The sequence below is a fragment of the Physeter macrocephalus genome, chromosome 1 (genome assembly GCF_002837175.3).
Source record: "Physeter macrocephalus isolate SW-GA chromosome 1, ASM283717v5, whole genome shotgun sequence".
In the NCBI taxonomy this organism is placed as follows: domain Eukaryota; kingdom Metazoa; phylum Chordata; class Mammalia; order Artiodactyla; family Physeteridae; genus Physeter; species Physeter macrocephalus.
The window spans coordinates 74,643,037-74,668,382 of NC_041214.2; the positions used below are offsets into that span (position 1 = coordinate 74,643,037).

The following is a 25,346-nucleotide window of genomic DNA, read 5'->3' on the forward strand; positions in this document are numbered from 1 at the left end:
CGAACCCGGTTCCCCTGCATCGGCAGGCGGATGCGCAACCGCTGCGCCACCAGGGAAGCCCCTCTCCTATAATTTTTTTAGAAGATAAATGCAGACACAACTTTGGTTTGATGTTATAATTACTTCTTCCGGGTTTCCAGCTATTTTTAAAACAAACTTACACCATTTGTGCTTGTGTGAAACCTCAAGGATAATGTTCAAGAGATCCTCCAATTATTTTTCCAATGGGTAAGCCCTACCTCTTGTTTTAATTAGCAAACCTATGAAAATTAATTAAAACTGGCACCATACTTCCAAAATTACATACCACTGACTACTGAACATAAAAATCTTAATCAAGACATTGAAAAATTTGACTCCAACTTGTTTTAATTGTCTAATATGCTTGCTTGATGGGTAAAATAATGAAAACAATAAGGTGAGTAAAGAGAAGATGCCTTCTTCTTATAGGGAGTCTAAAAGACCTTTTAATTGGATGCTTCAAAAAGTAATAATGATAGGGACTTCCCTGGTGGCACAGTGGTTAAGAATCCACCTGCCAATGCAGGGGACACGGGTTCAAGCCCTGGTCCGGGAAGATCCCACATGCCATGGGGCAACTAAGCCCGTGTGCCACATTTACTGAGCCTGCACCCTAGAGCCCACAAGCCACAACTACTGAGCCTGCATGCCACAACTACTGAAGCCCGTGCACCTAGAGCCCGTGCTCCGCAACAAGAGAAGCCACCACAATGAGAAGCCTGCCCACCGCAATGAAGAGTAGCCCCCTCTTGACACAACTAGAGAAAGCCCGCACACAGCAACGAAGACCCAATGCAGCCAAAAATAAATAAATTTTTTTTTTAAAGTAATAATGATGATGATGTGGCCGTTTCTTTTTCATTCTACCAAGATAAAGAGTTTTTCAGTAGAGGTGCCTATCCTGATGGGGGGGAAGCAATTCAGTCACAGCGAGTCCCTGGCAGCTTTGTATGGAGATGAAATGTGAGAGCAGCCTAGGAAGGGGCATCAACTGGGGTTCAGACAGAGCAAGGAAGGGAAAAGAAAGAGAAGCACATGGTCTGCCTGTCAGGAGAGTAAACTGCTGCTCCTACTAAGTGCCAAACCCACAGTTAACATCATACTCAACAGTGAAAAGCTGAAAGCATTCCCTCTAAGATCAGGAACAAGACAAGGATGCCCACTCTCACCCCTATGACTCAACATAGTTTTGGAAGTCCTAGCCACAGCAATCAAAGAAGGAAAGGAAATAAAAAGGAATCCAAATTAGAAAGGAAGAAGTAAAACTGTCACTGTTTGCAGATGACATGGTACTGTATGTAGAAAATCCTAACAATGCTACCAGAAAACTATCAGAGCTCATCAATGAATTCAGTAGTTGTAGGATACAAAATTAATATTCAGAAATCTGCTGAACTTCTATATACTAATAATGCACTATCAGAAAGAGAAATTAAGGAAACAATCCCATTTACCATGGCATCAAAAAGAATAAAATACCTAGGAATAAACTACCTAAGGAGGCAAAAGACCTGTACTCCAAAAACTGTAAGATGCTGATGAAAGAAACTGAAGGTGACACAAACAGATGGACAGATATACCATGTGCTTGGACTGGAAGAATCAATATTGTTAAAATGACCATACTACCCAAAGCAATCTAAAGATTCAAAGCAATCTCTATCAAGTTACCAATGGCATTTTTCACAGAACTAGCACAAAAAAATTTTTAATTTGCATGGAAACACAAAAGGCCCTGAATAGACAAAACAATCTTGAGAAAGAAGAACAGAGCTGGAGGAATCATGCTTCCTGACTTCAGACTATACTACAAAGCTACAGTAATCAAAACACTATGGTACTGGCACAAAAACAGACACTAGATAAATGGAACAGAATAGAAAGCTCAGAAATAAACCCACACACTTACAGTCAATTAATCTCTGACAAAGAAGGCAAGAATACACAATGGAGAAAAGACAATCTTTTCAATAAGTAGTGCTGGAAAAACTGGACAGCTACATGTAAAAGAATTAGAACATTCTCTAACACCATTTACAAAAATAAACTCAAAATGGATTAAAGACCTAAATGTAAGACCAGATACTATAAAACTCTTAGAGGAAACCATAGGCAGAACACTCTTTGACATAAATTGCAGCAATATTTTTTTTGGATCCATCTCCTACAGTAATGAAAACAAAAGCCAAAATAAACGAATGGGACCTAATTAAACTTAAAAACTTTTGTGCAGCAAAAGAAACCATAAACAAAACAAAAAGACAATCTATGGAATGGGAGAAAATATTTGCAAACGATGCAATAGACAGGGGTTAATTTCCAAAAATACACGAACAGCTCATACACCTCAATATCAAAAAAACAAAAACAAAAACAAAAAAACAATCAAAAAATGGGCAGAAGACCTAAATAGACATTTCTCCAAAGAAGACATACAGATGGTCATCAGGCACATGAAAAGATGCTCCACATCACCAATTATTAGAGGAATGCAAATCAAAACCACAATGAGATATCACCTCACACTCGTCAGAATAGCTGTCATCAAAAAGTCTACAAATAATAAGTGCTGGAGAGGGTGTGGAGAAAAGGGAACCCTCCTACACTGTTGGTGGGAATGCAAAATTGGCACAGCCACTACAGAAAAGTCTGGAGGGTCCTTAAAAAACGAAAAATAGAGTTACCACATGATCCAGCAATCCCACTCCTGGGCATATATCCAGAAAAAACAAAAACTCTAATTCAAAAAGATACATGCACCCCAGTGTTCACAGCAGCACTATTTACAGTAGCCAAGACATGGAAGCAACCTAGATGTCCATCGACAAATGAATGGATAAAGAAGATCTGGGGCATGTGTGTGTGCGTGTGCGTGTGTGTGTGTGATGGAATATTATTCAGCCATAAAAAAGAATGAAATCATGCCATTTGCAGCAACATGGATGGAGTAAGTGATTATCATACTAAGTGAAGTAAGTCAGACAAAGACAAATATCATACCACTTATATGTGGAATCTAAAAAAATGATACAAATGAACTTATATGCAAAACAGAAATAGACTCACAGACATAGAAAACAAATTTATGATTAAACAAGGGGAAAAAGGGGGAGGGATAAATTAGGAATTGGGGATTAGCAGATACACAATACTATATATAAAATAGATAAACAGCAAGGACCTACTGTATAGCACAGGGAACTATATTTAATATCTTGTAATAACATATTATGGAAAAGAATCTGAAAATATATATATATTTAATTCATATATTTATATCTGAATCACTTTGTTGTACACCTGAAACATTGTAAATCAAGTATACCTCAATAAATAAAACAATATATGACAGATTCAATTTCTCTGCATCCAAAATAAAATAAAATAAAAGTTGGTGATCTGCATAGAATAAACTAAAACTGTTCTGCAAAGAAAACAGCATTTTCTTAAGAGCTAATGCTTGCCTATGCAAATTGGATGATTCCTCAAACATATTTTCAGTAATCGCCTTTATAAGAAAAAATCACTACTCCTACTATTTTCCCTACTTTTATTCGAGGAGTACAAATATAACTTTCCACATTCTTCCCACCTGATTTAATGTTTCAGAGCTTAGCGCTTTCTCCTGTTATGTATGTATTATGTAGTTTATTTGTAATACATCTCTCTTATTGCAGGTAAAGACATGCAAAGTAGAGGAAATGGTGATATTAATACTTTGGGCCATTTGGTTTGGAAAGTTTCCTTGCCATACTAGCCTTCATACTTATTATTCTTCAAGCATCATGAATGCATATTCTTGGATTTTTCTCTCCAGAAGTCTAGCAGTACATTTAGTATATTTTTCACCATTGGCACATGTATCTGTATCACGTATGCTGCAATAGACTTTAATCAGTGATACAAATGCATTTTCATTATCATATTTATAATTCTATTTTGGAGTTCTTAAAACCTCTCTACAGAACCCTGGGTTCCAGAAAACCATAGCTGTAGGAAATGGATAGTCATTAAAGGTGAGGGACATAGACAGAACTGCATTTTAGAATAACATCTCTGGTTATGAAATGGAGGATGGTTAAAGAGGGAACATATTATTAGAACCCGAGAGATCTGTTAGAAGGTTATTGTAACAGACAATAAAGGGTTGAACTTCAAGATATGAATTAGAAAAGATGCAATATTTGAGAAGTAAAATTAATAAAAAAATAGACAATTATTAGTTATCAGAATTGAGAAATATGAAGAGATCATTGATAGCTTCTTGCTTTGGAGACCACTGTAATTAATGGGGCGTGTGGTAAAGACAGACAGGAACCTGAAGACAAGGGACCATGTTTACATTGATTCACAGTGAAACAGATAAAGAATTTGATTTTAAACTCTGTGATGCTGAGGTACTAAATGTCCAGTGGATAGCTAAATACAGATCTAGAATTCAAGAGAAAGACTAGGGCTGGGTTTGAATTTGACAACCAATTTGATAAAGACATGGGAGTGATGGCCAAGGAGAAAGTGGAGACTGAATAGAGAAGAGGGCTAAGGGCAAATTCTGGGGACCATGACCTGTTATGGAGCATGTTGGGGAAAGAGCTACTGAAAAGTCAAGTACTTTAAGTCAAGCAGGCAGAGTTAACATTATAGAAGTATGCAAAATAGAGACACGGAAGTAAGGAGAGAGCCAGTACTATGCCACAGAGAAATGCATTTTTTTCTCATTCCTTTTTTTCCTCTTCTAAATCCCTATGCACCTTTAACTTCTGCCATCTCTTATCCAAAACAAGAAAAAAAAAATTAAAGCCTTAGTGAATGATTTTACTCCTGCTTCACAGAAGTTTGATGCCATCGGGCGTGACCTATTTCATACTCTTTACCTTCACAAACCATTCTTCCATGTAAATGCTTCTTTCTTTGCTTTTTCCACTGCTAAGGCAACTCTGAGTCTTTTTACTTCTTTTCTACTCCTGACTTTGTTCTTTTATCTCATGATAGCTCCTCTTCCCCACTTCTTCAACAAATACAGTCTCCTGAAGACTTCTTCCTTTAGTTCTTAAAATATGAATACTTCTATCCTTACACTGGCTTCTTAGAGCCTGCTCCCAATCACTGCCCTCCTTCCTTCTTTCTCAACCAGTCTTTTTATATATATATATATAAATTTATTTATTTTATTTATTTATTTTTGCCTGCGTTGGGTCTTCGTTGCTTCGCGCGGGCTTTCTCTAGTTGCAGCAACCGGGGGTTACTCTTCTTTCTAGTGCGTGGGCTTCTCATTGCATTGGCTTCTCTTGTGCAGAGCACAGGCTCTAGGCATGTGGGCTTCTGTAGTTGTGACACACAGGGTCAGTAGTTGTGGCGCACGGGGTTAGTTGCTCCACAGCATGTGGGATTTTCCCAGACCAGGGCTCAAACCCGTGACCCCTGCATTGGCAGGCGGACTCTTAACCACTGTGCCACCAAGGAAGTCCCCCAACCACTCTTGAAAGATATTTTTTATACCTACTGCCCTTCATTCTTCTCCTCCCATTCTCTTCTGAATCTCCAGAGTCTGACTTTTCCTCCACCCCAGTATTAAATTCCTCAGTCAAAAGTTATCAATGACTTCCTTCTAGCCAACTCCTTTGTCCTTTTTTAAGATCAGCCCAATCAACTGCAGGCCTCATTTGACATTGCTGATTGGTCATCCTGTCTTCAAGTTTTTATGCCACTGTGTAGTCCATGTTCTCTTCCTGTCTCTCTGCCAGGTTTCTTTCTCCTCTGGCAGTATTTCTTTCTCCTCCTAATTCAAACTGTGGGTATTCCCTGAGTTGCTGACCTTGTGGTTATTTTCTCACTGTACATGCTACGTTCCTTCAGACCACTCATCTACTCTGCTAGTTTACACTGCCATTTCTATTACAATGGCTCTCAAGTCTGTATCTCCTGTCCTGACAGAATGATTACCTCTGTACTCCCATCCCTCTCAAGCCATCTGTGAATTAAAAGTGAAGACAGCATGCTGAAGACAGAGGATGCAGCTGGTGTAGGACAATACTTTGAGAATCACTAGCTTAGAACAATGGTTCTTAAACTTAGCTGCACATCAGAATCACTAGGATAGCTTTTTTAAATTTTACTGCTACTCAGAACCCACTACCTACCTATTAAATCAGAATATCTGATGGTAGGCTCCCCCTGTTAATTGTAATATGAAATCATGGTTAAGATCCACTTGCTTAGAAATAAAGAGAAGTACCGCCTCCCTATCCCTGCCCTCCTCCAAAAAAATCCAGCAGTTTTGGGCAGAGTTTTTTAATCTTCAACCCCATGGTTTCCAAAAAGGTCCATAAATTCCATGAAATAATACATAAAAAGGTTGTGTGTAACTGAGGAGGGAGCCTTCAACATACTCTCAAAAGGGTCCATGACTGTATCCCCCAAATCAAAAATCACTAAAGAAGCTGATTCTCAGGCAGAGCTGCCTGCACAATCTCTTACATCTCACACACACCACCACTGCATGTATTTCTAAATCCCTTCTGTTCATACGTTGAAGCTTCTATGGAAAATAACTGTTTGACTTACATGGCTTCAGGGCCTGAAATTTTAAACCTTACATATTCACTTAGGCTGAGTATTTTTTTCAAAGTGCTTACATGAAAGAAGAATCCAGCATCTATCCACCATTCACATCTTAGCAAGAATTGCTTCAACTTCAGTGTAGTTTTATACTCCCACATGTCCTAAAGTAATAGCTATTTTGACTAGGCAGAGAAAGATGTATGAAGAACTTTGAAGGTCTAAGTAGGGGTCCACAGAGAATTTTTAAAAAATTAAGACACTGAGAACCTGAAACATTGAGGAAGCCCTCTGGGTCAGTAGGAAATGTGTGAAGAAAGAAAACTCAGAATACACAAAGAAAAATTTTTAGCAATGATATTCCGGACTGGTTGTGTGATGAAGAAATAGGAAATTTTCCTCCTTTTTTATTTTCCTCCCCCATATTTATCCCTTACAGACTCCCAAGGTTATTAACTGAGGAATAATACCATCTGCACCGTCAGAGTCACTTTTGAACAATGTAAAGTGTAGAGCCAGATAGGACCGGCTCCAGTCACAGCTGTGCTATTACTGACCAGGTAGCCTTGAGAGATTCAGTTAACTTCTCTAAGTCCAAGCTTTCTATCTGTAAAATGGCAGTGATAATAACTACTTAATAAGGTAATCCTGAGAACTAAATTTATGTGAAGAACTTATTACAGGGTTCAAACTAGCAAATATTCCATAAATGGCTGTGTTATCACAACTTGGCAAGGTTATGGACCAAGCAGGCAATTTGTGGGCTGATCTAAAAATGCAACTACGTTTCTATGGGAAATTTCCATATTCCAAGCAATTGCCTTTGATACGGTCCTCATTACACAAACATTTAAATACTAACTTTAAAAATTCAGTTTATTTACATATATATAATGGAATATTACTCAGCCATTAAAAAGAATGAAATAATGCCATTTGCAGCAACATGGATGGACCTAGAGATTGTCATACTGAGTGAAGCAAGTCAGACAGAGAAAAAGAAATATCGTATGATATCACTTATATGCGGAATCTAAAAAAAAAAAAGATACAAATGAACTTATTTACAAAACAGAAACAAACTCCGACTCAGAGAACAAACTTATGGTTACCAGGGGGAAAGGGTGGGGGAGGGATAGTTAGGGATTGACCAAAAAAAAAAAAATTGCTATCACTATATTTTACACCTGTGACTTATATAATATTATACATCAACTATACATCAATAAAAAAGAAAGAAGAAAATTCAGTTAACTTTTTAAAGGAATTGCTGATCTTTCCAACTGCCAATCCTTTTTCCTTATTCAGCTACCATCTTAATCTCACAACTAATATAAACTTCACTCTAAATTGAGAGTTCCTTAGGACTGTGTCTTTATTGAATAATCATTTATTGAGCACTTATATACCAGTAACTGGATATAAAAATGTGCATACAATACAGTTTCTTTCCTAAATTCTACTTAGGGAAAATGACATCAAAATACAATCCAATATAATGTGTATTATAATAAATGTGTGCCAAGAAGTATGGGGCATAGTCGAAGAAGATATTCATTTTATTTGAATTGATAAGGAAATCTTAGTAAAGGGGGTGACATTCAAACTGGGCCAAGTGTGCACTAAAGTCAATATTAAATGAAACACATTAGGGAATAGAAAGAAATGTGAGCTGCTACTGCAGGGAAAGATTCATAAGTGGACTATGATTTATTTGGACCCTGAATTCAGAAGATAAGGATAGGGCTTCCCTGGTGGCGCAGTGGTCGAGAGTCCGCCTGCCGATGAATGGGACACGGGTTCGTGCCCCAGTCCGGGAGGATCCTACATGCCGCGGAGAGGCTGGGCCCATGAGCCATGGCCGCTGAGCCTGTGCGTCCGGAGCCTGTGCTCCGCAACAGGAGAGACCACAGCAGTGAGAGGCCCGTGTACCGCAAAAAAAAAAAAAAAAAAAAAAAAAAAGGATAAGGATAAAAGATGGAACAGCTTGGTATATGCATGTAATAGTAAGATATACTATTATTAAATAGTTAGCTTGTTGATTGGAAATAAGATTGGAGAGGTACTACCTTGGAACTAGATTTTGCAGTGTCCTACTAACCAGCAAGGAAGTTCCCTGGACTTGAAAGTTCCAACAACTTCATGCAATATGCAAGAAAAAGAAGCATTGTAGATTCTAAAACCAAGGTGTATGTAACATGGTAAAAGTAGAGCTGGAGAAAGGTTATTCCAACAGTGATGTTGTGGCTAAAGATGGCAGATCAGATCATCTCAAAAGCAGTTTTGTTAACGCTGGTATGACCTGCTATAGATCTAGACTAGTACGTAGGTCTTTGGAGAGCAAATGTAAAGAAATAAAAGTGACATTTCATGAATTTTATCTGGGATATTTGAATAATAATATCACTGACAAATATAGCAAAGGTAACAGAGAAGATGATAAATTGTTTTTTTAGTAAACAAAATTTATTTAGTGCTGTCAATATGCCAAGTATCACGTGACAATATCTAATGCTGTCATATATGTGTTATCTATATAATGTGTACATTATGTTTCATTCAGCAGCTATTTCCTCCTGTATATCTTATTTCTCCAAATAAATTATCCATTTCTGCTGGGCAAGATCTTATCTCATGTTTCTTATACATTGTGGAGCTTACCACTATAAAGGACATAAAGTCAGCATTTAATAAAATCTTATTGTCTGATTAAATATCTGAAGCCAGAATTATCAGAACACTAGCCCAAGTCCTAGATGGAGTTGGCAGTGAATAAAGGAATCTACTTTCCTTTATTGCTATTTAACTTCCTAACAGTGATAGAGTGGAAAAAGTTCCAAACAGTGCCAAGTCATTCTAGACAATAAAACTCTAGTTCAGTTTACCTTGTAATATTCAGTAGAACAAATTTTATGGATCTAAGACATCAAGGGAAATGGTGAGAAATCGTGTTGCCTGTCTGTTTGGGTGTGTTTTTTACTTTTAAAACGTGGTCTTAGAGAGGGGTGGGAGCAGAATAAGAGAGTAAATCAGTCCCATCTTTCATAGCAGCATATTTACTTCATCAAAAAAAAAATTAATTAATTGGGATAGAAAAAAAAGTTTGAATACCATTCCTTGACAGGATTCAGGACTTTGATGTGAGAATAAAATACACATTTACAGTAAGTTTACATTTGGTGGTGGAATTTAAAGCCCTTGTCCATCAACATATCATAATGGATGAATGTGACACTTGCATAATAGCACTTGTTTGAGCACTTTTAGAAAGAGCAAGGGAGTCTTTGTAGTGTAGTAAGGGAGTTTAAAATTTTAAGGATGTTTTCTTTTCAATGAGAAATAACACCTACTCAAAATAAGCTGGAGATTCGTGTTCAGAATCTATGTTGTCAGCCTGATGTTCAGGAATGGTTACAGAAGGAAAGAGAGTCTCAAGGTCACTGGGAATAGTCTTTAGCGTATTCTTATAGGGCTTATCTGTGCTCACATGCCTAATTTTTTTCCAAGTGCAAAGAATGGCCACTTGCTTGAGACAGGCCCAGTGCCATCCTTTATTCAAGTTCCTTTATACTCCTCTTTTTAAAGAAGCTGTCAAGTTCTTTTTTTGCAGCTGACAGAAAAGGCCAAATCTGCGGTACAGGAAGGGAGGCGCAAAAAGAAACTTTTTTGTGTTGATGTTTTACTAAGTGAGCTAAGGAGAATTTTAGAATCATGTAATTTACTCTGGAGGCATTTACTGTACATAGCTATAGTGATGGTAATTTCTTTCATTGTTGAAGTGAAAAGATAACCATCAATCAGTTGTCAATTGGTCAATTGCAGAAGTGATGAAAAGAAACTGGTAGGAACAATCACTTCTGTGGCTACCTAGACCATTTGGAGGCTCAAGAAAAGTATGGGAACTGGATTGCATCTTAAAAAGGGATTGGACCAGATTTTCAAAAAGGTTAATAGGCATAACTTCCTTGCAAAGAATGGCTTTGCAGTTAAACATAATCAGGAAATGCATTTTAAAAAATGAAAAATTAAAAAGACATGGTTAAAAAAAGTTTAAAAAAATTTACTAGGTATCAGGTAAGTATGCCCCCCGAATCTTGAAGTTCAGTGTGTTCTTAATGGAAAAAATAAATTAGTATACCAATAACCCAACACATGTATTTTAGAACAAATTAATGAAAATTACTTTGTACTCAGTCCTTAGTCTCAATATTGGGCACTTTGAAATAAATAACTTTCCAGGCATTTATCATAAAAAATTGAAAGTCCAAGTTAATTTTGAACACTGTTATTAAGCAAATATCTACAAATATTTTAATTTTTTAAACCTATGGAAGCTCACATAAAGGTTAAATTTAAAAATCATTAACTTGCATAAAAGGCAAATGGTACTTTGGAATTTAGTGTTACAAGCAAGATTTCATTTTAATTTATCCTATTTACCTAAGAATAGCAATGTTATCGATTTATTCTGAAAGAGTCTCCCCACACACACAGTGATTTTTTTTTTTTTACTGTGGTAGGTAATAAAAAGGATTACAGGCCCCCAGAAGGATGAGATATCATCAGTTTGTAATCCAGCCCATGGTTTCCTAGATACCGTATTGTCTGTTCTGTTCCGCTATGTGAAAAATGTTGAATATCAACAATGGGTTTCAGTGCTGTATTGTTGAGTTTTGTATGAACTAATCTAGCTTCACTAAGGAAAAAAAAAAAAAAGAAAGAAAGAAAATAAAAGAAAGAAAGAAGAAAAAAAGAGAAAAAAAAAAGAACCACAGCTTTGGACAAAAGTCTATAGCCAGTGCATTTGAAACTCCCCTTGCACAAGGGCTGACTGTAGCTGGGGAAAGACAGTTTACTCATTTGCTCTCTCCTTTCATATAGTCAGCTGGCCCTCTTCTCAGGTGTAGATCACCAATTATCATTTCACCTGTTTTGATTCTCTGATGAGGAAAGTCCCAGGACTTATCAGCTGGGATAGGCCTCATTTACAAGACAGCTCTGTTCAGTATTTGTAAGGTAAGCTATTTGTACTTCTCTGCTGTAGTGTGCTGGCCTAGCTCTAGAACTTTTGCAGCATATCACTTATTTTTAACTTTCACTTTTTCTTCTCTTTTCTTCTTTTGGAGAAAGAAAGCCTGACAGGTTTCTCCGGAAAAGTGACCATCCATGGAATGAATGAAACGTTCTCTTTCTATCCCAGTAAGTAACTGACTTGTAACTAAAAATTGAACTGGCTGTTATGTCAACTGCAATGTGAGCTGCTGCTCGCACAGGTGTTGCTTACTCTTTAGCCTGGAAAGAAAAGGGGCTTAACCTGTGATTAAATTTCAAGTCAACTGACCTCAACATGATAGTACATAATTCTTACTTGCCTACCGAATGGCCTGAGTCTAATTTTGACCCTGATTCGGGCACCTGTGCTTTTAATGTTTGGTGTAGCTAAGGCTAGAGTTGCTCTTTTGGTTAGAAATAAAGTGGGTGGAAAACAGTTCTAAGCAAATAACAAATGATGGTCAGCCGACTAAGTCTTTAATCCAGTGCTCAATGTGTTCTATTTTTTTAATGCATTAACTATAAGTTCATGTAAATTATTATTCAAACTTTTATTTTAAAAGGTATAGATTCATGGGCAACCATTTTATTACTAAAGATACACAGTAAATCCAAATCAGCAAAGGATGTGAGAATTATGATGCTTTCAAATGCTTAAGTTTGATTGCATAACCTATCACAGGCTTTCTAAATAAGCCTTGCACTTTAATGATTTTTTTTAGCCCTAGGAATTAAATAGCAGCATTGTTTTTCCTGGTTTCTGTAAATAAACAAAAGACTGTTTAACTTTAGCAAAATGACCCTATTTGAGTTTTGGACACAAACCTGTATCCACTTCCCAAAAGCAAAATAAAAATCAATGACATCTAAAATTACCATTTACCCTTGAAGCTATTCTCCATTCATTTTATGTAAAATGGTTGCACGCTAAGAATTGGTCTGTAAGATGAGAACAGCCTGGACTGTTGTTTTTTCTTCCTCATTTCCTTTTTAACCTGAGAATTAGAAGAAAGTGCTGATGATGCTTGCTTAACCCTGCTTTTAGTGCCAGCCTGTGACCAGCTCTCTGTGAAACCATTTCTGACCCTCTGCTTGCAGTGGTGAGCCTGAATTTTTCCCCTTCCTTGCCCATCACTGTCAGTCAATTATAGGATTGAACTGAACCAGAAAATCTGGTACAGTCTGGTAATTAGTACAAAGGGTTTCCAGTCTAGTGTAAAGACGGGGATGCAAGAGCCCCAGCAGTCACAGAAATCGTTTTGATTGGCCATAGACATTGCTTTTTAGTGCTGCTCGGTGACTTCCTAAAGATATTGCCTCCTACCCTATAGGTCTTCTCCTTCAAGTACATTATGGACCTTTTTTAAAGTCGTGTGTGTGTCTGTGTGTGTGTGTGTGTGTCTGTGTGTGTGTGTTTCTTTTTTTAGATCCAAATTCTCCCATTTTTAGTCTGTCATTTTTGCCTATCAAACAGACACATTTTGACTTGCCCAACAAAGAACCAAGTTATCAACACTCACAGAAACTGACATTTTTAATTCAGGCTTCATTATGTCTTTGAATTATGACAGTGAAGTACAAAGACATTTTAAGAGTTTTTTCATTATTTTTTTTTAATCCAGCATTGGGATGTTTATCTTTCTTTAGTATTCATATTTCCTTTTCTACCTTTATTCTCAGTAATATATAATTAGCATTATCAAAACCATCAGCTATTATCCTTTATGACTTTTGACCTTTATTTTTTTAATATGTCTCAAGCTAGAGCACTCTCTAAAATAAGTAAAAACTCATAGATTTTAATGAAATATTTTAGGGTTATAAAAACAATGAAATAATTAAAAACATGAATCTCTTTTAAACATCAACATTACATTATTAGGCAAGTAACATATTATATGATAAAACTATGTGACAAAATAAATTTCAGAAAAAAATTATTTTGTAAAGCAAACTTGCATTTGATGGTAAGTGCAATTTTATCATCTATATTTCATCACACATTTTTTTAACCACTACTATGGAGTTATTGGCTTAATATCAATGCTAGTTTTGGGTAAATTATATATTTTTTGCAGAAGCAAACATCCTCTTTGATTATAGATGACAAAAACTCATTAGTCACACATTAAATACAACGAAAGTGTTTGGTAGCTTGTCAACGTAACGAATGCCTGCCTTCAAAAAATAGATATATGTATATTTAAGGGTAAATTTAATGTCTGACACCCTGTACAAAACTGCAAAAGCAACAGTGCCCAAAATAACAGAAGCAAAAGAAAGAACAAGGTTTTTCATTTCCAAGAATGCTATCCTTAGCACCACCTGCATCATGGTTTTCGTTGCATATGTGTTGTGAATCTTCTAAAGGACCATTTATTTACCCACGTCTTAGTGTAGCTTTAAATATCTGTTTTATCCTATATACAATCTTAACAAAAGTAGTTATGTTACTACGTCTGGTACTGATTTTTACCTGTCTGACTTTGCTATTAAATTTCGAGAAGGTTAATATTGTTTTTGTAACCCCTGTCATGAGTAATATATTTTCCCCGTAAACATGTCATAATTTTAAAGGCTGTTCAAGAAGCAGTATTTCTGTTGAAACAGTTTTGCATTCATTTCTGTATTGTTTTTTAACCATAATATAGTGCATGCCTTGAAAAGAATACACATATTTATGTACTTAACACTTTTTGTTTTTAGCAAAACCTTGCTCATTAAGAACTAAAAGAGTCTTAGAAACTGTATAAATGGGCAACTTCTCAGTGACAATATTTGCATTCAATTTTAATTCACCATCAAGTCTATATCTTGAAATGTATCCATAAAGTGACTGAGGAAAGAGTACATTCTGGTAACATTTTTCTTATTTTATTTTTTAACCTAAAATATATGTTGAAATTCAAAAGGTGCTTGCCACATGTGGTATGGCAGTATTCTATATTCTGTAATAGCTGAATGCTGTGTGAGTGTGTATAAAATTACAGGGGTTCACAGGCTTTAATATGGAAACAAATATTCTTTTCTACTTCAGTCTTACTTCTAGTGGCAGGAGTAAGACTTGGGAAAAACTCTAAAGATTATCTAGCCTCGTGATTTTCAAACTGTGTTGCCTTGAGCTCTTAGGCTCTTTGGGGATACTTAGGGCCATGGGGGAAGGGAGGCCAAGTGGCCTCTTACCTCTTGCCTTTATCTGCTGTGTCTATTAGAGTTCCATGTAGGATGGGATAACCACGCTGGAAGGAAAAGGTAAAAAATTACTGATGGAGGCTATCTTATAGATAAGGAAAGCAGGGTTTACTTAACGTGGCACTCTGAGTCAGTGACAATGTCAATTTTGTAACCCAGTCTCTTGTACCTTAGTCTTAAACCCACTCTACTAAACTACAATAAACTTTCCCTACACATTCGTAGGTCTTTTTGTATAGTCATCCTAAGCAGTATTACTAAAAACACACACTAAGAGATCCATAGCTCAATGTTCAAAACCAAGATAATTACTGAGGATACAATAACATGTTGTAGCCCAAAATCAAGCCCTTTGTTTGGCAATACCATTAAATTTTTGGTGCATTGTTGTAGCCCTTAGGTAAAATATTGATTCATCTATTATTTAGTAAAGTAATATTTTAGGAGTATTTTTAAACTTTTAATTGTGGTAAAAAAAAAAAAAACATAAAATTTACCATCTTAACTATTTTTAATTGTAACGTTCACTTCTGTTAACTATATTCACATTTTTGCTTGGAGGTATTTTGCACAGTGGAAGAAATTAATTAGAACTTAAATTCAAAAGAAAGAGAATTAAAGAAAGTAAAGCTGAATTAAGATGCTACTTTTCTCAAAGTGTGTCTTATGCAATAGTACTCCTATAAGATGTGCCAAGTAAAAGAGTAACATGGTCAAATAATCTTTGGAAATGTATCATGTTACGTCCCTCTCTAGGAAATTTACAGTGAAAATCTGTACCTGAAAAACTCTGAGAAATCACACTGTAAAGATCTCTTTGAATTTTGTATAATACAGTGCATTCTAAACAATTTTTCCACAGACTTTCCTCACCTATTCTGCATTTTTTAAAAACCTATTTTTATTCTTCAGAGCCAATGTTTTGTTGAATACATTTTGGGAAATTCTCTAATAGAACTTCTGCAGATTAAAGAAAAAGACCTGTAAGGTAATGTTTATGCTATTTTTGTTAACTGGTTTTGTATTTACCAATCCTTTATCCTCATTTTGTTGACAGGATATTAATGGACATCCCATTAATTCAATCACTCAACAAATATTTAGGCACAGTGCTAAATGCTAGGAGTACAGTAATGAGTAAATCAATCAGGGCCCCTGATCTTACAGAGCTTACAGTCCAGGAAAGAAATCACAGCAAGTGGTCTAGTGTCTGAAAAAGAGAAAACAGAAATACAGGAAGCACGAGCAATTTTAGCTATCTCTGGCACTCATAGCTTATCTGGCTATGTTTGTTTTGTGTTGCCTAATTCTAAAATGAGAGAAGAGGGAAAGGAAAAAAAAAAGCAGAACATCAATCCAGAAGTTTACAATCTGTTCTTTGAATAGAAGTATGCCATATTTTCCTGAGGTCTACTTATGTATCAATTAGATCTATGGTAATTCTCTAATAATCCAAAGGTGGGCTTCCATTGTTTAGAAAGAGGGAGATGGGAAGGAAAGGAAGGGAAGAAAAGAAAGCAGAGGAAGGAAAGAAGGAAGGCAGAAAGGAAGGGAGGGAGACAGGGAGGGTGGGAGGAAACAAAGAAAATACAACACAGTGTTTCCTGCTCTTTCTTCCTATTTTAACTCCCTAGCTATATAAGGAGATGTTACCTTCTACATAAGACAATTCTTTTTCAAGTGTAAGCTGAAGACCTTGTTTGTTCAACAGTCTGAGTGTCATCATTGTCTTTCTAATACTTCAAAGAGTATCCCTCAATCAGATTCAACTCTTGGTGGTAACTACGGGTCCTACCTCTGTCAGGAAATACTTTCTCTAATTAACTAACCAAGCTTCTCACTCAGACTCTGACCTCTATGCTGAGGAATCTGTGTCTTCATCTGAGCAGAAGATGTCTCCTAAGCAAAGGAAAAGACAAACTCATGGGCATATCCAGTACATGATTCTCTAGAACTGTCCCATCCCTAGAATACCTACACAAAAATGTTAGACATAGTCCTACAAAAAGATGCTCTTGAAAGGTTCAGAAAGAGCCTCGCCTTCTTATTGGACAGTCCCCTCATGTCCTATTTTCTTATGTGGAAGTCAATGACTTGAAGGGTAGCTCCTGTATATACTACTTGAAAATAAATACTGTAGGTTACTGGCCTTTGGTCACATAGATTTAGGAAGAAGGAAAGGTTGCAAAATTTAAAAGGAAAAAAAAAAGGCTTACAACTAAGGGAGCAAAAATGAAGACCTTATGCAAACTGTGGTTTCTTAGCTATATTTGCTGTCATTGACGTGTCACAGGTGATTCTATAAATTGGTTCTGAGCTGAATTCTCTGGGAAATTACAACTTCGTTTTGTTCTTTCCTTCCTACTCCTCCCAGCCTTTCCTTTGATGGGAATAATGTGAGATAAGATCATTGTCAGAATACTATGAGGAAAGGACTCAGAAAAGAATTTGGGATTTTCAAGTTAAAATTAAGAGCTGTGTTAATCTGGTTTCTTGTTCTAGTTAGCTGGGAATCAATTTTCTAATTCATTCTCCTCTCTGTCATTTGCCTGTTGATAATATGCTAGGCCACTGCAGTACTTGTCCCTTTTTATTCCTTTTAATTAACTTTTTAAAATCAATTATCATTACTTGTATGGATTTCTAGTCTCTCTTCTCATCACATTTGTTTGGCTTATTTTTTATTTACACACCACTACCCACTGCTGTGAATTAACAATAACAAAAAATCTGCACTCTTCCCTTCCACCTCTTGAACTGGAAAAACAGTTAGCTAATAAGAGGCTAAATGAGCCTTAGAGTATAGAGAAGCTGGAATCCTTAAATTATTTAAATTGAAAAATGGCTGGTTTTACAATCAGAAAGACTCAAGTGGACTGTAAGCCCTACTTGATTGTCCCCCCCTTATCTGGATGATCTTGTAATGACAGCTGGAGTTATCTACCATCAGCATCACTGTCCACAAAAGCTTCTACTCTCTCTGCTCAACTCTTCAGCAGCCCTGGGGAGCTGGAGTTGTTTCAGGGGAGAGAGTCCTAGAGGACTGGAAACTTTATTAAAATGCAAAGCTGTCTCTAGTGACAATAAAAGCTCAGTAAACAGTGATGGATCTAAAACCACAGCAACAGAAATGATCTGCAGAATAAAAAACTGAGATTTCATATACTGCCACCAATTGCCTAGGATCAGTGTAAAATAAAAAGCAATGTGAAATAAAGAGTAGTGTAAAATAAAGAGCAAGAGCTGGAAGGAAAGGAAAATATCATGATTCAACATGAGTAGTGCAACAAATGACGTATGTCAAACCAGGCCTTGCAGACTTGTCTCAAGAAGCAGCCCAGTCGGATGTATTGTGGGAAGTCAGGGCAATGTCTGATCTGAAAGATTAGGGAAGTACCCCCAAAACATTCCTGATTTTCTCTCCATAAGCAACTCATCCTTGAGCTATATCCATGAATTTTCTGAAACTTTTTGTGGCTAATAGTTTAGTAGTAATAAGACAGTAATAGGAATCCATCACACTTTTTGAAAGCCCTTCACTTAATTTGCCATACGACCATGAGGAATCTAATCTTCAACATATATTTTAAGTTACTTGCCCAATTTAATCGACTGTACTGCAAAATAAAACCTTAAATTTATTTGACACTTTGTCCATTTAACTCAAGGGACTCCACGTATATTACTCACTAATAAGTTGAGCAGTTGAAATGAAAATTAAGACACCAAAGTATAATTAAGTCATTTGTTGTAAGCAAGGAAAATTAAAAAAACAAGGTCCAGGTGATTTCAATTTGGGTATACTAAGCTCTTCATAAAACCCTCTTCATCGTGCATTCAAATTCCTTACTAGAAAAAAAACTACTCTAAGCACAAAAGTAATAAATAATATTTAAAATAGCTCAGTATTCATAAAAACCAAAGTAGTATGTTCCATCTGATTTGAAAAACTTTCTCAGGAGAGATTTATTAACACTATCATCACCACCATGACAACTACCCACAGCCACTTATTGAGTGCTTACCATATTTCTCCCTAGCCCTTCTTTCTTCTCCAAGCCTCATCTTCCCTTCTGCTCAGGAACCTTGAAAAGGAAAAAAAAAAAAAAAAAAACAAAGTGTTGACCTAAATTACCTAACTGGCAATTTCTCTTTTTATGCAACTAGCAAGTTCAGCTAGCAAATGAAAATGTTAAATGAAGCACCCCATTCCTTCACCTTCAGCAGAAAACATTAAAATTCCTGGTCAGATCACAATTACTCTAACTATCAGGAGAACCCCCGAAGTATATAATACTTTTCTTCTTATTTTTCCTAAAAATATTGTGTTTACATTTGACATGTTTATATACTGATTTTTGTGATGAGAAAAGACTGGCAGAATTACTGAAGATTCTTTTCCATTTTCAGCTCAGAGATGCCTTAAGGTGTGAACTTGTACACAAGCTTCCTTCTCCAATGTAAGAAATCAAGGTCCTCTCTGTCCCCAAAAAAGAGACTGGGAACCAGAACACAGAGAGGCCCCTTTGTCCAGCTCTCCCCGCCACCCTTATTAATATGCACTGCTGCAAATGAGGCCCAGTGAGGAACTCCTTTGACTTGGGAGGCTGGATTTTGCAAAACCCCAACCTTTGTTCCACAGGGACACACTCATGTCAAATGACAGTCCCCCATAGTAATTGTAACTCCACCATGTTCTCCCATTCAAGACAGGGTATTGGCATGCAAGTAAGTGAAAACAATGCTGTTACAAGGATAACCTTAATTTTGCTGGGATTAATTCTTAAACCCCAGAACTTATTATTTCACATTTCTTGTAACATATCTCATGACACACCAGAGTCTCATGACACTGGGGTTGAAAAATATCCATTTAGCACAACTAGCAGCCAAACGGGCGGAGCTAATAAAGAAGACATCCTTAGATCCCTGGACCTAACCTGAGATGCAAGAGAGCACTCTGAACTACCACCGGCTCTTAAGAATCTTTCAGCAAATGACAGGACCACATTTGACTGCTCTAACTCCTTCCAGCCTGGTACCTTTCACACAAAGTTGGCTCAACAGCCTCAAATTTATGGTGCAGGGCAGGTCAGAGGGTGTTTACATTTATTTCGGTTTTAAGTAAGCTTAAGATACCAAAACATTATTAACAGTATAAAATTAATTTTATGCACTGTGACTCAATTTCTTTTTATTAACTGTATTATTGGCATGTGTTAACTTGGACTTTACATTGAAAACAAAATTAATTTTGAAATTTTCAGCATTTGAAAATTCAATGATTTTCTGGAGAGCTTTTAACAGGCTGAGACTATACCCCAGACAAGTAAAATCAGAATATCTGAGAATGGAACCAAGGCATCTGCATTTTTTAAAGCTCCATAGGTGATTATAATGTGTAAGCAAGCTTAAGACCCACTGGTCTAAGGAAGGGGAAAGGGCAGGAGAGAGAGGTCAGTACAGGGAGATTTGAGAAACTGGTCATGCAATTATAATTGGTGTTATTTAGATTTGTCAACCCGATATTCTAAGAGCTGCCAATGGCACTGGAGATAGGCCTAAGTCATTCCCCAACAGCAATCATTCCCTGTCTCCCGGTGCATCCATCCTCGGAGCTTTATATCCCTGGGATCCAGGGCAAAAAGGAAGTGGTGACTTCTACATGACTGCAGAATTCTCTTAAAATTGATTCAGTAAAACCTTTCTCTACTTCTCTCTTTAGAGGCAGGTAGAAGTAGAGAATCCTACACCTACTACAGACTTCCTCAGAATAGACAGATTCAGACTAGAGTGGAAAGAAAAAATATGGACTGTCTATTGCAAGCAAGGTGCTAACTTAATCCTTACCACCACCCCATGAGGCAGGTATTAGATGTGCCTCCATTTTACAGGGGAAGACACTGAGAAAAAGCAACATAAGAAGGCTGCTCGAGGTCATACAGCTAATATGCGTCTAAGTCTGGATTTTTACTCTAAGACAGATGGAAAACTGACCAAGGGTCACCCCAGCCATTCATGGACAGCTGTCTGTGTCAAAGGAATCTTTCATTCTTTAGGTAGGGAATCAAATTAGTATGCTAATTGTGTTCTTTGCTACTATGTGTAAGCAAGCATTATACTCACAGACATAGAAAAGAATCTTAGTATTCAGACACCAGTATGGTATATTTGTCCTTTTTTGAAACATCATCACTAGTTCTCATGACCAATTTAAGTCTATTGGAGTTTCTTTGATTAAAAAAAATGTTTGGAATAGCTAAGAGAACCCAGCATATGCATCTAAACTCAAGCTTACATGGAACCTTTGAAAACAGGGTATGACTCCTTCTTGTAATATTTCTTTTTTTTGACACTGAATTTTTTTAAATTTTTATTGGAGTATAGTTGATTTACAGTGTTGTTAGTTCCAGGTGTACAGCAAAGTGAATGAGTTATACATATACATACATCCACTCTTCTTTAGATACTTTTCCCATATAGGTCATTACAGAGTACTGAGTAAAGTTTCCTGTGCTAAACTGTAGGTCCTTATTAGTTATCTATTTTATATACAGTAGTGTGTATATGTCAATCCCACTCTCCCAATTTATCTCCCTGCACCCTGGTCTTTTCCCCCTGTTAAATGGACATCCTCTTGAATTCATGGTGGTAGAAAAGGAAAAAAAAAATACATTTTGTACGTTCTCCCTGTGAAGTCCTAGAGTGTGAGCTTCACTGGGATTTGGCATCAACCCCAAACAGCTGGAGCCATCTGTTTCCTACTTTGTAAACTTTTTCCCAACCAGAAATTGCTAGCGACCTAAAGAAACAGCCTAAGGTAAAACCTGGCCTCAACCAATTTGAAGAAAGCAGTTTATCTTTTATTTACCCAAGCATTGCCCTGAGTAAATTGTGTCTATTCTGTGCTAGGCACTGTTGCTCTAGCTATTTCCGTTTTACACCTTTTCCCAACCTACCGGCACTCCTGTCCCTCTTCCTCCACACTCCCAAAGGCCTTTTCCCTGTCCCTCCACACCTCTGGGCCAAAGCCTGCTCTTCTATCATATGAAGGTAAAAGTGCTTGATAACAGCTAAAAATAGTGATGATTTCCAAGGTGACATGCATTTTAACAGTGATCAAATCCTTTAATGCTAAAAGGGCAATGGTCTTATAATTACAGGCAGTGGTTCCCTGGAGACTGATGAAGCCTACTCTGATCTTGCCACTCTGTAGCGGCCTACTGCTCTTCTGAGGTCAGGTCCATGCCTTTCCATGTATTTATCCCAAATGCTTGGCACACTGACCAGCATATTTGGCACTCAATAATGAAGGAAGCTCTGGCCTGAGGAAAACAAGCTGCAATAACAAGTTGCTGACACAGACGAATGGAAAGATGCTGGATGAGTTTTGAGCCAAAACACCATGGGGAGAGGCCAGGTGGAGCAATAAGAGGAGATAACCCAGTGCCATCATTTGAACTCTCCTAGAAGCCAGTGTCAGTTTTGAGAGATTTCTGGGAGTTCCAGTTAGCTCTAGGATCTACAGATCTGGTTTTACTTAGCAGCTCTGCTGCATTTCAATTTGTTGCATTTTAGATGCATTGGAATTGGGATAACGAGTAACTGAATCATTTTCCAAAAATACGTATTGAGCAACTACTATGAACCAAGAATGCTGCAAGGCATTGCAGATACAGCAGCATAAAACCCAGTTTCTGCCCTCATGAAGCTAATATTCTACTTAAAGAGTCTGGTGTGAAAGCATTAATTACATAATTCAGTATTTAATTGGAGTCACAGTAAGTGCTACAAAGGAAAACTGTAGGGTACTAAGAAAGCAAATAACAGAGAGACATGACCTAATACAGAAGGTGAGGCAAAGCTTCTCAGAAAAAAGTCATTTAAGCTGATTCCTGAAAGATGAGTAGGAATTAGGTAGGCAGAGAATTCATAAAAGGAGTGGACATTTCTAATAAACACCTTTACCATGTGATACACTAGAGCTAATCCTGAGAATTATCTTGACTTCTTTTCTTGATGTTGTTCATGCAGAAAACCTTTTGAGGTGTTTGCAACAAGCTAGCCTATTCAAGGCTCTGAATTCAGACAAAAGGAAACACTGGCACAGAGAAAGAAATTTCCATAGATGTCAACAACTTGCTGAGGCACACACAAGTATACTGTGATCCCATCCATTACTACTTTTCTGTGCTCTCACCTAGGTCATTAGCATGAACATTTGACATACCCCATCAGTACACTCTAGGCCAGCAGCTTTCAAATACTGAAATGGCCACAGAATAGACTTTCTATATGGCTCTGTCCAAAAACCTTGGGCAAAAGAAAAGGAGTTGGGAAAAAAGAAATGAGTCAAGGCCCTGAAAACCTCAGAGAGAGTCTGATCTGTATAAGGGATACTTTACCATCCCACCCACCCTTATTTGAATATGGAGCCAATTCTTTGTAAGTTTGCAAAAAGGCATTCCCAAGCTCATCATGCTATTTTATACATCACCTTTCCTTGGCCCCCTTCTTCACCTAATTAAATTCTTGTTCCTAAAAACTCACTTCTGGCATTTTATCCTCTTACCCCACTGTCCCAATCTAATTTAGATATCCCTTTTTTGTGCTTTCATAGAATGCTGCACTTTAATACCTCATCACAGTTACTTATCTGACTCATCTGCTTCTTGTGGGAGAAGTTCCTTAAGGGCAAGGCTCATGTTTTAATCATTTTTGTATCCCTAGTTCTTAGCAGAGTACTACTTTAAAAATCCACTGAATGAATTAATGTTCATGCATGATACTTTTTTTTTCTTAGCCTCTAAAGAGACATGGACACTTAGATTTTACATGTCTAGTAAGCAAGTCTGGTTTTGTACATAGGAAACTTTTGACCCACGTCAGCCAGAAATTCTTCTCCATTTATAGGTAAGCCTGCTGAATTGCCTTATCTAGGCTTTTGCTCTATAGTCTTTCTTTGAAAACATCTTAAGAACTAAATAGACCAGTATACATGGTCCCACTGACCAATATATCAGTCAAGAACACGATTAGTTTTGATGTTCAGTGCTGAATAAGGTTCAATCATATGCATAAGTCTGATCTTTTAGACAGTGCGTTTTAAATAACTTCCATGTTTCATATTCTAAGCTAGAAGCAAGGAAAGAATAAACTATGCCTAGCAAGATATTTATCAAGTAGTAAGTACTTAAATATTTATTTAATGAGAAAAGGAGAGGATACATTAATAAAGGAATAATTCGATGCAGGTATAAATATAGCATTATCCACAGGAATCGTCAAGCCATAAATTAGAATAAGGGATTTATCATTGGCAAAAATGACTAAGCCAACAAACACAAAAAATAAAAGCTAGTGTAAAGTCCCATTTTCCAATAAAACAGAATCAAAACATCATTCAAATAGTGAAAGAGTGTGTTTAAAAAAAATACTGGGACTTCCCCGGCGGTCCAGTGGTTAAGACTGTGCTCCCAAGGCAGGGGGCACAGGTTCGATGCCTGGTTGGAGAATTAGGGTATGCACGTCGCACGGCACAGCCAAAATTAAAAAATTTTTAAAAACACACTAACCTGGAGGAGATAAAATTTGATATATCAAGAGAACGTATTATAAACTCTAAAGAAATCCCCATACAACCCAATCTTTCTTCTCATGCCCATCCTATCCCACCCCAGCACACACAATCACCACCCTCATATATACGCCTCATGCTTGTCTTGTCTACTTGCTCTTCCTGAAATAACCTTGATTTGGAAAAGAGGAAGTTAGAGATGACAGCGAGATAAAAGAAAGTTCCCTCCAGCTAAAATTCTCCTTCTTCTTTCTCTGCCTGTTATTCTTCAAGATCAGCATAATTACCACCTCTTCTAATGAAAACCTTTTTTGATCTGCTATAGCCCCCCAGCTAATTGCCCCCTTCCTCCCCACTACCACTACAACTTACCTCTTCCCCTCTTTTGCACTTATTTCACTATCTTTTATTATAGCTCCCTATATCTGTCCTTTCTCTAGGATAGGAGCTTTCAAAGAGGGGTTGGGTCTCACTTCCCTTTTTTTTTGAATTTTATCTTATTTATTTTTTATACAACAAGTTCTTAATTAGCTATCTATTTTATACATATTAGTGTATATACGTCCATCCCAATCTCCCAATTCATCCCACCACCACCCCCCGCCACTTTTCCCCCTTGGTGTCCATACGTTTGTTCTCTACATCTGTGTCTCTATTTCTGCCTTGCAAACAAGTTCATCTGTACCATTTTTCTAGATTCCACATATATGCGTTAATGTATGATATTTTTCTCTTTCTGACTTACTTCACTCTGTATGACAGTCTCTAGGTCCATCCACATCCCTACAAATGACCCAATTTCGTTCTTTTTTATGGCTGAGTAATATTTCATTGTATATATGTACCACATCTTCTTTATCCATTCGTCTGTTGATGGACATGTAGGTTGCTTCCATGACCTGGCAATTGTAAATAGTGCTGCAATGAACATTGGGGTGCATGTGTC

At 37.0% G+C, this 25,346-nt stretch overlaps 1 long non-coding RNA gene across 2 annotated transcripts in view; it reads right to left on the reverse strand.

Annotated features, from left to right (window-relative positions):
• The window catches only part of LOC102974681 (uncharacterized), a 91,231-nt gene that overhangs the window by 5,969 nt on the left and 59,916 nt on the right, over positions 1 to 25,346 (reverse strand). For both annotated transcript variants that reach the window (XR_449189.3, XR_008616996.1), the window contains exons 3-4: positions 18,849 to 18,908; positions 14,815 to 14,870 (exon numbers count right to left, since the gene is read on the reverse strand). This is a non-coding gene — a long non-coding RNA (uncharacterized lncRNA). The remainder of the gene's footprint in view (positions 1 to 14,814; positions 14,871 to 18,848; positions 18,909 to 25,346) is intronic.